General features: G+C 41.2%; 1 long non-coding RNA gene across 1 annotated transcript; it reads left to right on the top strand.

Moving 5' to 3' along the window:
* The first annotated feature begins 1,184 nt into the window (after positions 1-1,184).
* LOC134759771 (uncharacterized) lies at positions 1,185-8,888 on the top strand. Its single transcript, XR_010136511.1, has 3 exons — positions 1,185-1,643; positions 1,734-1,914; positions 4,682-8,888. It is a non-coding gene; the product is annotated as an uncharacterized LOC134759771 (long non-coding RNA).
* The last annotated feature ends 263 nt before the right edge of the window (positions 8,889-9,151 follow it).

Below are 9,151 nucleotides of genomic sequence, written 5' to 3'. Positions count from 1 at the left end.
CATAACCAAAAGCCTCTCAAGCTGAGCCACAGTGTTTCTGATCTTCCAAAATTAAAGATTCAGGGTGGAAGAAGAGTTGCACTTTTTCTGTTTTGTCTATCAGTTCCAACTCCTTGTTCCCCTGGAAAGGAAAAACCTTGTATTTACTCTTCTTGCTGCCAAGAGAATATCTGCCTTTTTGTTGAGTTTTTAGAGCTGGGTGCATGTAAAGAGAACTGGAGGGATGATGAGATTTTATGAGTGTTTTATGGAGTGTGTGTCATACACTAGTTCCTTATTTATACAGTTAGGTTGGGGGGAGGAAGGAGGTGCCTATGATGATCACTGTTATTATTATAATTCTAGCCACCCCACCAACTGGAGTTTCCTGTTTTCACCACCTTTGACAGCCACCTCTGCCTTCCCACCCAGCAGGTTCATTCTTCCCTCCATCTGTTCAATTGACATGTATGACACTCATCAGGTATTTGTTTTCATACCTCTCCGCATTTAAATATTGTTCATTCTTTTTGTGCTTACTCAGAATGCACATCCATCATCATCACAGTAAATTCTAGATTTTGTCCTCAGTAAGGTTTCCTTTTCCAGGCACCTAGTGGCTATTTAAAAGCTCCTAATCACGAATGTTGGCAAAGTCTTTCATTGTAGTGTGTGTGTGTGTGTGTGTGTGTGTGATAAAGAGAGATGATATTTCAATGTACTATCTACCTTGATTAATAAAGCTGTCCACATCTTATATTTCTTCTTCCTTATATACCTTGATGTCTTTATGTATACAAACTTCCCCCAATAAATATATATATAAAATAGGTATTCTAAAATAGTTTCAATACCTTATTTTCCATTAAAAAATTCCAATGTGGGCCATCTATGTTGATGTAGCCCCTCCTTGACAACCTTACTATTTTAACTATCTCTGTATTTTATCTTTTGCTCATAGATTCGATACTGGCTAACCAAAATTAGGAAGAAAAATACCTACTTTGCACTTTTGTACTATGAATTATTTTTCACAAGATGAACATGGTTTTAATCTGTGAGAGTATAATTTATGTTCTAACAAGCAAGGAGTTTTAGAGGATCAGATTAGTGAAGCATTGAGAAGCTGGAACAGCACACCACATTCCTGAACTTCCCACACAAATGTTTCCATGCACTTTAGTCTGTTCCAAAACCTCAGCTTTCCTATAACCTCACGAGAAGCCTCCTGCCATTATTCTTTCATGATAAGCTTTAGATATATTTATTTTTCTGTCTCACCTTCTGCATAAAATGGATTTAGAAGGACAGAAGGGGCTTCTAGAATTTATTATCTTTCAAAGAATTTATATTTGTGGTTTTTAGCTGCAGAAACCTTTGTTTCAAAGAAAACATTACCCTAAGCCAAGCGTGGAAAAGAAATAAGTGTTCAGGTGCTCCAGGTGAATTAGGACAGGGGCCTGAAGCCCTGAGAGCAGGGCTTGTTCCCACCTGATGGCGGCCCTGGAGGGATTCTTCAGAGCAGTGTGAAGTCTACCGATTTGCAGGCATGGTTCTCAATTCTGGCTTCCCTTTAGAGCCATCTGAAGAGCTTTTTAAAAATGCCACACCCAGGCTGGGCGTGGTGGCTCATGCCTATAATCCCAGCACTTTGGGAGACCAAGGTGAGTGGATCACTTGAGGTCAGGAATTTGAGATCAGCCTGGCCAACATGGTGAAACCCCGTCTCAAACCTATATATATACATGCTTCAGGTGTGGTGGTGTGCTGCTGTATTCCCAGCTACTTGGGAGGCTGAGGAGGGAGAATCACTTGAACCTGGGAGGCGAAGGCTGCAAATGAGCTGAGATCATGCCACTGCACTCCAGCCTGGGCAGCAGAGTGAAACCCTGTTTCAAAAAAGAAGGCCCCACCTTGGAGACTGTGATCTAACTGGTAAGTGTGAAGGGCCCAGACAATTGCTTTTGTTCAGGATCTCAGATGTTCAGTGTGCAGCCTTAGTTAAGGGCTGCTTTAGAGCTGTGCTTCTGAAATTTGAGTATGCATCAGAATCACCTGGGAGCTTGTTAAAATGCTGCTTGCTGGACCCGACTCCCTGAGTTTCTGATTATGTATATCTGGAGTGTGGCCCAAGCATCTAAATTTCTAACAAGATCCCAGGTGATGCTGATGCTGCCGGTCCAGAGAATACATTTATAGAACCACTGCTTTGGAGAAATGGTGAAATTGGCCAGGATTATATATCACATCTGCTACAATCTGAAAAGAAATCAGCTTCCACTGAGTTTGCTCTTTTCTACCCTTTTTGACTGGAAAAATATAATTATTATGTTTAGAAGTGCTATTACGGAAGTGATCAGTTATTTTGGGCAGGCATTTGGGATCTTAGGTTGTGGTTTCCCCTCTGTATTAACCTTCCATCCCAAAACCTGCCACAGTGTTTTCCTGGATGACCAATTACACTGGAACCAATTTTTCAAATTATAAGGACATTGAGACAATATGTTGAACAGAATCTTATTTTAAAATGAAGAAATGAACAAACACAATAGAGTCTGCAATGTGTGACTTATGAGTCCATGGGCTATGATGGATAACCTAGAGCAGATGAAAACCTGCATTAGCCTTTGAAGAAATTTTATTTTATTTTGAGATGGAATCTCACTCTGTCGCCCAGGCTGGAGTGCAGTGGCGCGATCTCAGCTCACTGCAACTCCACCTCCTGGGTTCAAGCGATTGTCCTACGTCAGCCTCCTGAGTAGCTGGGATTACAGGCATGGGCTACCATGCCTGGCTAATTTTTGTATCTTTAGTAGAGATGGGGTTTCACATGTTGGCCAGGCTGGTCTCAAACTCTTGACCTCAAGTGATTCACCTGCCTCAGCTTCCCAAAGTGCTGGGATTACAGGCCTGAGCCATGGTGCCCAGCTGCCTTTGAGGAAATTAATTAAAGTATCACTCAGCTCTCCTGCTGCCTTCACATCTCTTTCTGTACACTTTTACTACCTCCCCGACAGAGATGTATGGAGAGGAGCAGAAAATATTTACTTCATGACAATCATTGGGCCAACCAGATTTAGAAAAAGAGTTCACATTTATGAAAGGATAAACAAAGTTTTGGGACTCAAGTAGACTTCCTACAAGAATATCTGTTTGGAGGCATGGTGTAGACTCAGTCACTTAGAATCATATTGCATGTGAGATCAAGCTGAACTGGGAGGCTGGAGGCTGGGGAGTGAGTGGGTCACAGAGTCTAGGTACTTATTTCTTGTGATAAACATAGGTGTAACAAGGCATGTGTCAGTGGAAGGGTCCACCCAATGCACTCCCTCATTGCCTGCCTGCAGTGAGTGCACCAATAGAGGCAAGAGTTTGGAGAAGGGCTGATTGGCATGGGAAGGATTGTTGTTGACTATTGTGGATTAAGTTGTGTCCCTTCAAAATTCATATGTTGACATCCTAAGCCCAGGCATCTCAGAATATGATCTTATTTGGAAATAGGGCTGTCGCAGATGTAATTAGTTAAGATGAGATCATTAGCGTGGAACCTAATCCAATTTGACTGGAGTCCTTATATAAATGGGATATTGGAACACTGAAAGCCATGCACACAGGAAGAATGGCATGTGAAGATGAAGGCAGAGATTGGGCCGATGTTTCCACAAACCAAGGAGCCAATCCTGCGGACACCTGCATCTCAAACTTCTAGTCTCCAGAACTGTGAGATGATACATTTCTGTTCTGGCCACCCAGTTTGTGCTACTTTGCTATGGCAGCCCTGGCAAACTAAAATACCGACCGTGATTGGCATGTTAGACAACTGTGCTGTGGTGGAAGCCCCATAGTACCGCTCCCTGGGAACTCAAGCATGTGTCTTGTGAGGGAGCCAACATTGGCTAAGGCATAGAAGACCAGGCATGACCATCCAGATATGTGACAACCAATAGGTCAGGTCCATGGGAGCAGCCAGGAAAGAAACAAGCCAATAATAAATACTTGTCCCCTTCTTGCTCCCTGCTTCCCCAATCAAGGCTGCTGGGTCTCCAACAGGGAGCAGGAAATAGCTGTTGGAGTCAGAATACATCACCTGTTTCCCACTCTAGGTATTCAGATTTCCAGTTCAAGGCTGTTGGGAGCAAGGATGGTGGGGACACAAGGCATGAGATTTACATTATTTGAGATGAAAATTTTAAACAAGATTGAATTTTAATTGTTCAAAGAGACCAGAATATAATAGAATTTACTCAAGATGTTGCTAAGGGATGGGAAAGGGAAACTTCAGAAAGCCTTGAAAAATTGTGGCCAAAGAAAAAATAAAGTGTTTCATGATTATATTTATTCCCCTGTGAGTTATGCTTACTGGAACTGGGCAAAAACTAGTAAAAAAAATTATTATTATTATACAGAGCTAATATCTTGCACTTAAAAGTATCTTCTGGGCTAAGTGATTTGCATACATTATATTAATTAATCAATTCCTACAGAATCCCAGAGAGATATGGGATGACCTGTTATTATTAAAGGTTAAGAAACTGAGTCCCATAGAGGGTAACTTGTGTTAAGGCCACTCAGCTAGCAAGGGTTAAGAGCCAAGATTTCAAGCAACAAATGTCTGAGGAGACCCAGGAGGGCCTGAGCTCCCCATGGTGTTACGCTGCCTCTAGACACTTTGTTTCTGAACCTCATTGCTTTTGCCTTCCAGCCACAAGTGGGCTTTTCTCCGGAACCTTCTGGGAAACACTCACGTAGAGAAATAGTGCAGCAACTGCCTGTGACATGCAACTAAGAGATATGACTACTACAAACAAAAACACCCTCAAATATTGAGATGAATTTCAGTCTCCCTCAGAATTTCTGAAAACAAGTGCTCAATTTACCATTTCATCTGGAAACAAAATCATAATGCCAGTTCTAAGGACTAGTCAACAACCCACCCTGATTCCAATTAATATGGCCTTAGTCATGACTCAACACTTCATAAAACCAAGTTAGACTGATGTGAAAAATAAAATTGCCACCCAAGTTAAGAAAAATAAGGCAGAATATAAAATTGTGTATACACCATTGTTCCAATTCAATTCCAGTAGAGATAAATAGATTAAAATATTAACCATAATTATTCCTTGCTGATAATGTAGTAACTTATATTTTCTATTTTATTCTTCTGAATGTTCCTTTTTTTTTTTTTACAATGAGCATGTATTTCTCTGCAGAAAACTCTATTGCTGCAAGGTGCTTGTAGCCACTACCAAATGCTTCAGCATAACAAAACATTTATCTTCCCAAATTTCAGGAAAATATTTCCTAGTCTCATCACTATTACTGTAACACATTCTGCCTTAAAAGTTATATTTCTGCCTTTCCCCATCATTTAAAAAATGTTGTATCTCCTTTGCTGCTGTTTTTATTAGTGTGGTCATATAGTATCCCATGATTGAAAGTGGGGAAGGAGACATTGCGGCTTTCATTTCATTTTTGGTGAACCAGCAAAAACAAGACTGATGATTTTTCCGTGTGCGTAAGGTATCTTTCATCTTGTAATTGGTTTTGAAATATTCTCAAGTTCCACTCCAAACTCCACCCTGTGTGCCGAGATTTATGAGAAAATGAATTATCTGAAAGCTCGAAATAGAATAAAATTACCAAGCAAAAGGACTTTGCTGACCATCTAGTCCAACTTTTTTATTTTACAGATGGGAGAATAAATGCCAGAATGACTCCTCCACAGTCATTCACCCAGCAAGCATCAGAACCCAGGCTAAAACTCCAGACCAATCATGTATATGAATGAGGCTTGTATAGATACTTCAGCAGATAATAGTCATGGTAATCAAATGACTTTGATTAGCTAATATCAAGGGTGTTTCTAAGTGAAAAATTAAGTTTTCTAGGAAAATGTCTTGAAAATCTGCTTGGGATTGAGGTTGAAGCCTTGAGTTGACAATGGTTAGAAGGAGAGAGAGCTACTCTGTTAGATGTAAGACAAGAATGAGGTATAGTGTGGGAGCTGGAGCCCATTAGGCTAAAATGGCCAAGGAGACTTTAAGATCAGGGATGTTTAATATTTAATTTTATGCTATTCCAACAGTGGAACAACCACAAGCTATAGTGTGAAAAACCAAGGTTTACTACACTCAGGAAATCACAGACAGGAAGTGTTAACCACTGATTAATTATAGAAATATTAGGGAGGAAATTGAGTTTCCTGTGGAGTAAATAAAAGAGGTTTGATACATTCATCTCTACATTTTTGGGTATGAGTTGTCCCCCGTTGACCTATGAGATCTAGTAGTATTCTAGCTAACAGCTATTGTACAGCCTTTCATGTGTTAGGTAATGCCATAAGAACTTTTCACACATTTCTTATAATATTTAGAACATCTCTACAAACTAGTTATTATTATTACCCCTTATTTCTAGAGTACAACATGCAGGCTTAGAGAAGTAAATAGTTAGATCCAAATGTTGCCTCCTCCACTTGCTACCTTGGTGATCTCAAGCAGATGATTTAGTCTCTGAGTATCTTCTGAAATGGGGATAATAATTATGTTCAGATTGAACAGGTAGTACTATGAAAATCACCTAGCACAGTGTCTTCAATAGGGAAGGTACTCACTAAATGGATTGGTAAATGGAAATTAGGACAACATAAACATATTTGAAAACATTTCTTAAAGGTTGAATGAGGCATAGTTAAGGGAAGTATGACATAATAGTCTCATTCTGTCTTCAAACATAACTGATGAAGATGTATATTGAATGATACGGTTTGGCTGTGTCCCCACCCAAATCTCATCTCGAATTGTAAATCCCACAATTAACACATGTCATGGGAGGAACCCAGTGGGAGGTGATTGAATTATGGGGGTGAGTCTTTCCTGTGCTGTTCTCATGATAATGAAAGAGTCTCAGGAGATCTGATGGTTTTAAAAACAGGAGTTTCCCTGCACAGGCTCTCTTTGCCTGCCACCATCCATGTAAGACATGACTTGCTCCTCCTTGCCTTTCACCTTCTGCCATGATCGTGAGGCCTCCCCAACCATATGGCACTGTAAGTCCGATAAATCTCTTTATTTTGTAAGTTGCCCAGTATCAGTTATGTCTTTATCAGCAGTGTGAACATGGACTATTACAGAAATTGGTACCAGTAGAGTGAGACACTGCTGAAAAGATACCCGAAAATGTGGAAGCAAATTTGGAACTGTGTAACAGGCAGAGAGTGGAACAGTTTGGAGGGCTCAGAAGAAGAGAGAAAATGTGGGAAAGTTTGGAACTTCCTAGAGACTTGTTGAATGACTTTGGCCAAAATGCTGATAGCAATATAGACAATAAAGTCCAGGCTGAGGTGGTGTTAGATGGAAATGAGGAACTTAGGAACCGGAGCAAAGGTGACTCTTGTTATGTTTTAGCCAAGAGATTGGTAGCATTTTGCCTCTGCTCTAGAGATTTGTGGAACTTTGAACTTAAGAGAGATGATTTAGGTATCAAGTGGAAGAAATTTCAAAGCAGCAAAGCATTCAAGAGGTGACTTGGGTGCTGTTAAAGGCATTGAGTTTTATACGGGAAGCAGAGCATAAAAGTTTGGAAATTTTGCAGCCTGACAATGTGATAGAAAATAAAATCCCATTTTCTGAGGAGAAATTCAAGTTGACTGCAGAAATTTGCATAAGTAATGAGAAGCCAAATGTTAATATTCAAGAAAATGGGGAAAATGTCTCCAGGGTATGTCAGAGATCTTCACGGTAGCCCCTCACATCACAGGCCCAGAGGCCTAGGAGGAGGTGGTTTCATGGGCAGGGTCCAGTGTCCCCGTGCTGTGTGCAGCCTAGGACTTGGTCCCATGTGTCCCAGCCATTCCAGCTGTTGCCAAAAGGTGCCAATGTAGAGCTCAGGCCATGGCTTCAGGGGTGCAAGCCCCAAGCCTTGGCAGCTTCCATGTAGTGTAGAGCCTGCAAGTGCACAGACATCAAGAATTGGGGTTTGGGAACCTCTGCCTAGATTTCCGAGGATGTAAGGGAACACCTGGATGTCCAGGCAGAAGTTTGCTGAAGGGGTGTGTCCCTCATGGAGAACTTCTGCTAGGGCATTTCAAAAGGTAAATGTGGGGTCACAGCCCCCATACAGAGTCCCTACTAAGGTACCACCTAGTGGAATTGTGAGAAGAGGGCCATCATCCTCAGACCTCAGAATGGTAGATCCACCGACAGCTTGCACTGTGCGCCTGGAAAAGCCACCAACACTCGATGCCAGCCCATGAAAGTAGCCAGGAGTGAGGATATACGCTGCAAAGCCGCAGGGGTGGAGCTGCCTAAGACCATGAGAACCCACCTCTTACATCAGCATGACCCAGATGTGAGACATGGAGTCAAAGAAGATCATTTTGGAGCTTTAAGATTTGAATGCCCTGCTGGATTTCAGACTTTCATGGGGCCTTTAGCCCCTTTATTTTGGACAATTTCTCCCATTTGGAATTGTGTTTACCCAATACCTGTGTCCTCTTTATATGCAGGAAGTAACTAACTTGCTTTTGATTCTACAGGCTCATAGCCATAAGAGACTTGCCTTGTCTTAGATAAGACTTTGGACTGTGGACATTTGAGTTAATGCTGAAATGAATTAAGACTTTGGGGGACTTTTGGGAAGGCATGATTGGTTTTGAAATATGAAAACATGAGATTTGGGAGGGGTGAGGGGCAGAATGATATGGTTTGGCTCTGTCCCGACCCAAATATCATCTTGAATTGTAACTCCCACCATTCCTACATGTCATGGGAGGGACCCAGTGGAAGGTGATTGAATTATGGGGGTGAGTATTTGCTGCTGTGTTCTTGTGATAGTGAATGAGTCTCAGGAGATCTGATGGTTTTAAAAGCAGGAGTTTCCCTGCACAAGCTCTCTTTGCCTGCCACCATCGGTATAAGACAAGACTTACTCCTCCTTGCCTTTCACCTTCTGCCATGACTGTGAGGTCTCCCCAGCCATGTGGAACTGTAAGTCCAATAAACCTCTTTATTTTGTAAATTGCCTAGTCTCAGGTATGTCTTTATCAGCAGTGTGAAAACTGACTAATATACTGAAGTAGGCTAGTATCAGGAAGAAAACTTTTATTCTATTCCAAAAATTTAATAAATATTGGGATTATGAAAGGCTTGACTATATTTTCTTTTCCTCT

This window comes from Pongo abelii, chromosome 13 (assembly GCF_028885655.2).
Source record: "Pongo abelii isolate AG06213 chromosome 13, NHGRI_mPonAbe1-v2.0_pri, whole genome shotgun sequence".
In the NCBI taxonomy this organism is placed as follows: Eukaryota; Metazoa; Chordata; class Mammalia; order Primates; family Hominidae; genus Pongo; species Pongo abelii.
The sequence above is the reverse complement of the archived record's forward strand: the minus strand, read 5'-3'. Positions and strand labels throughout refer to the sequence as shown.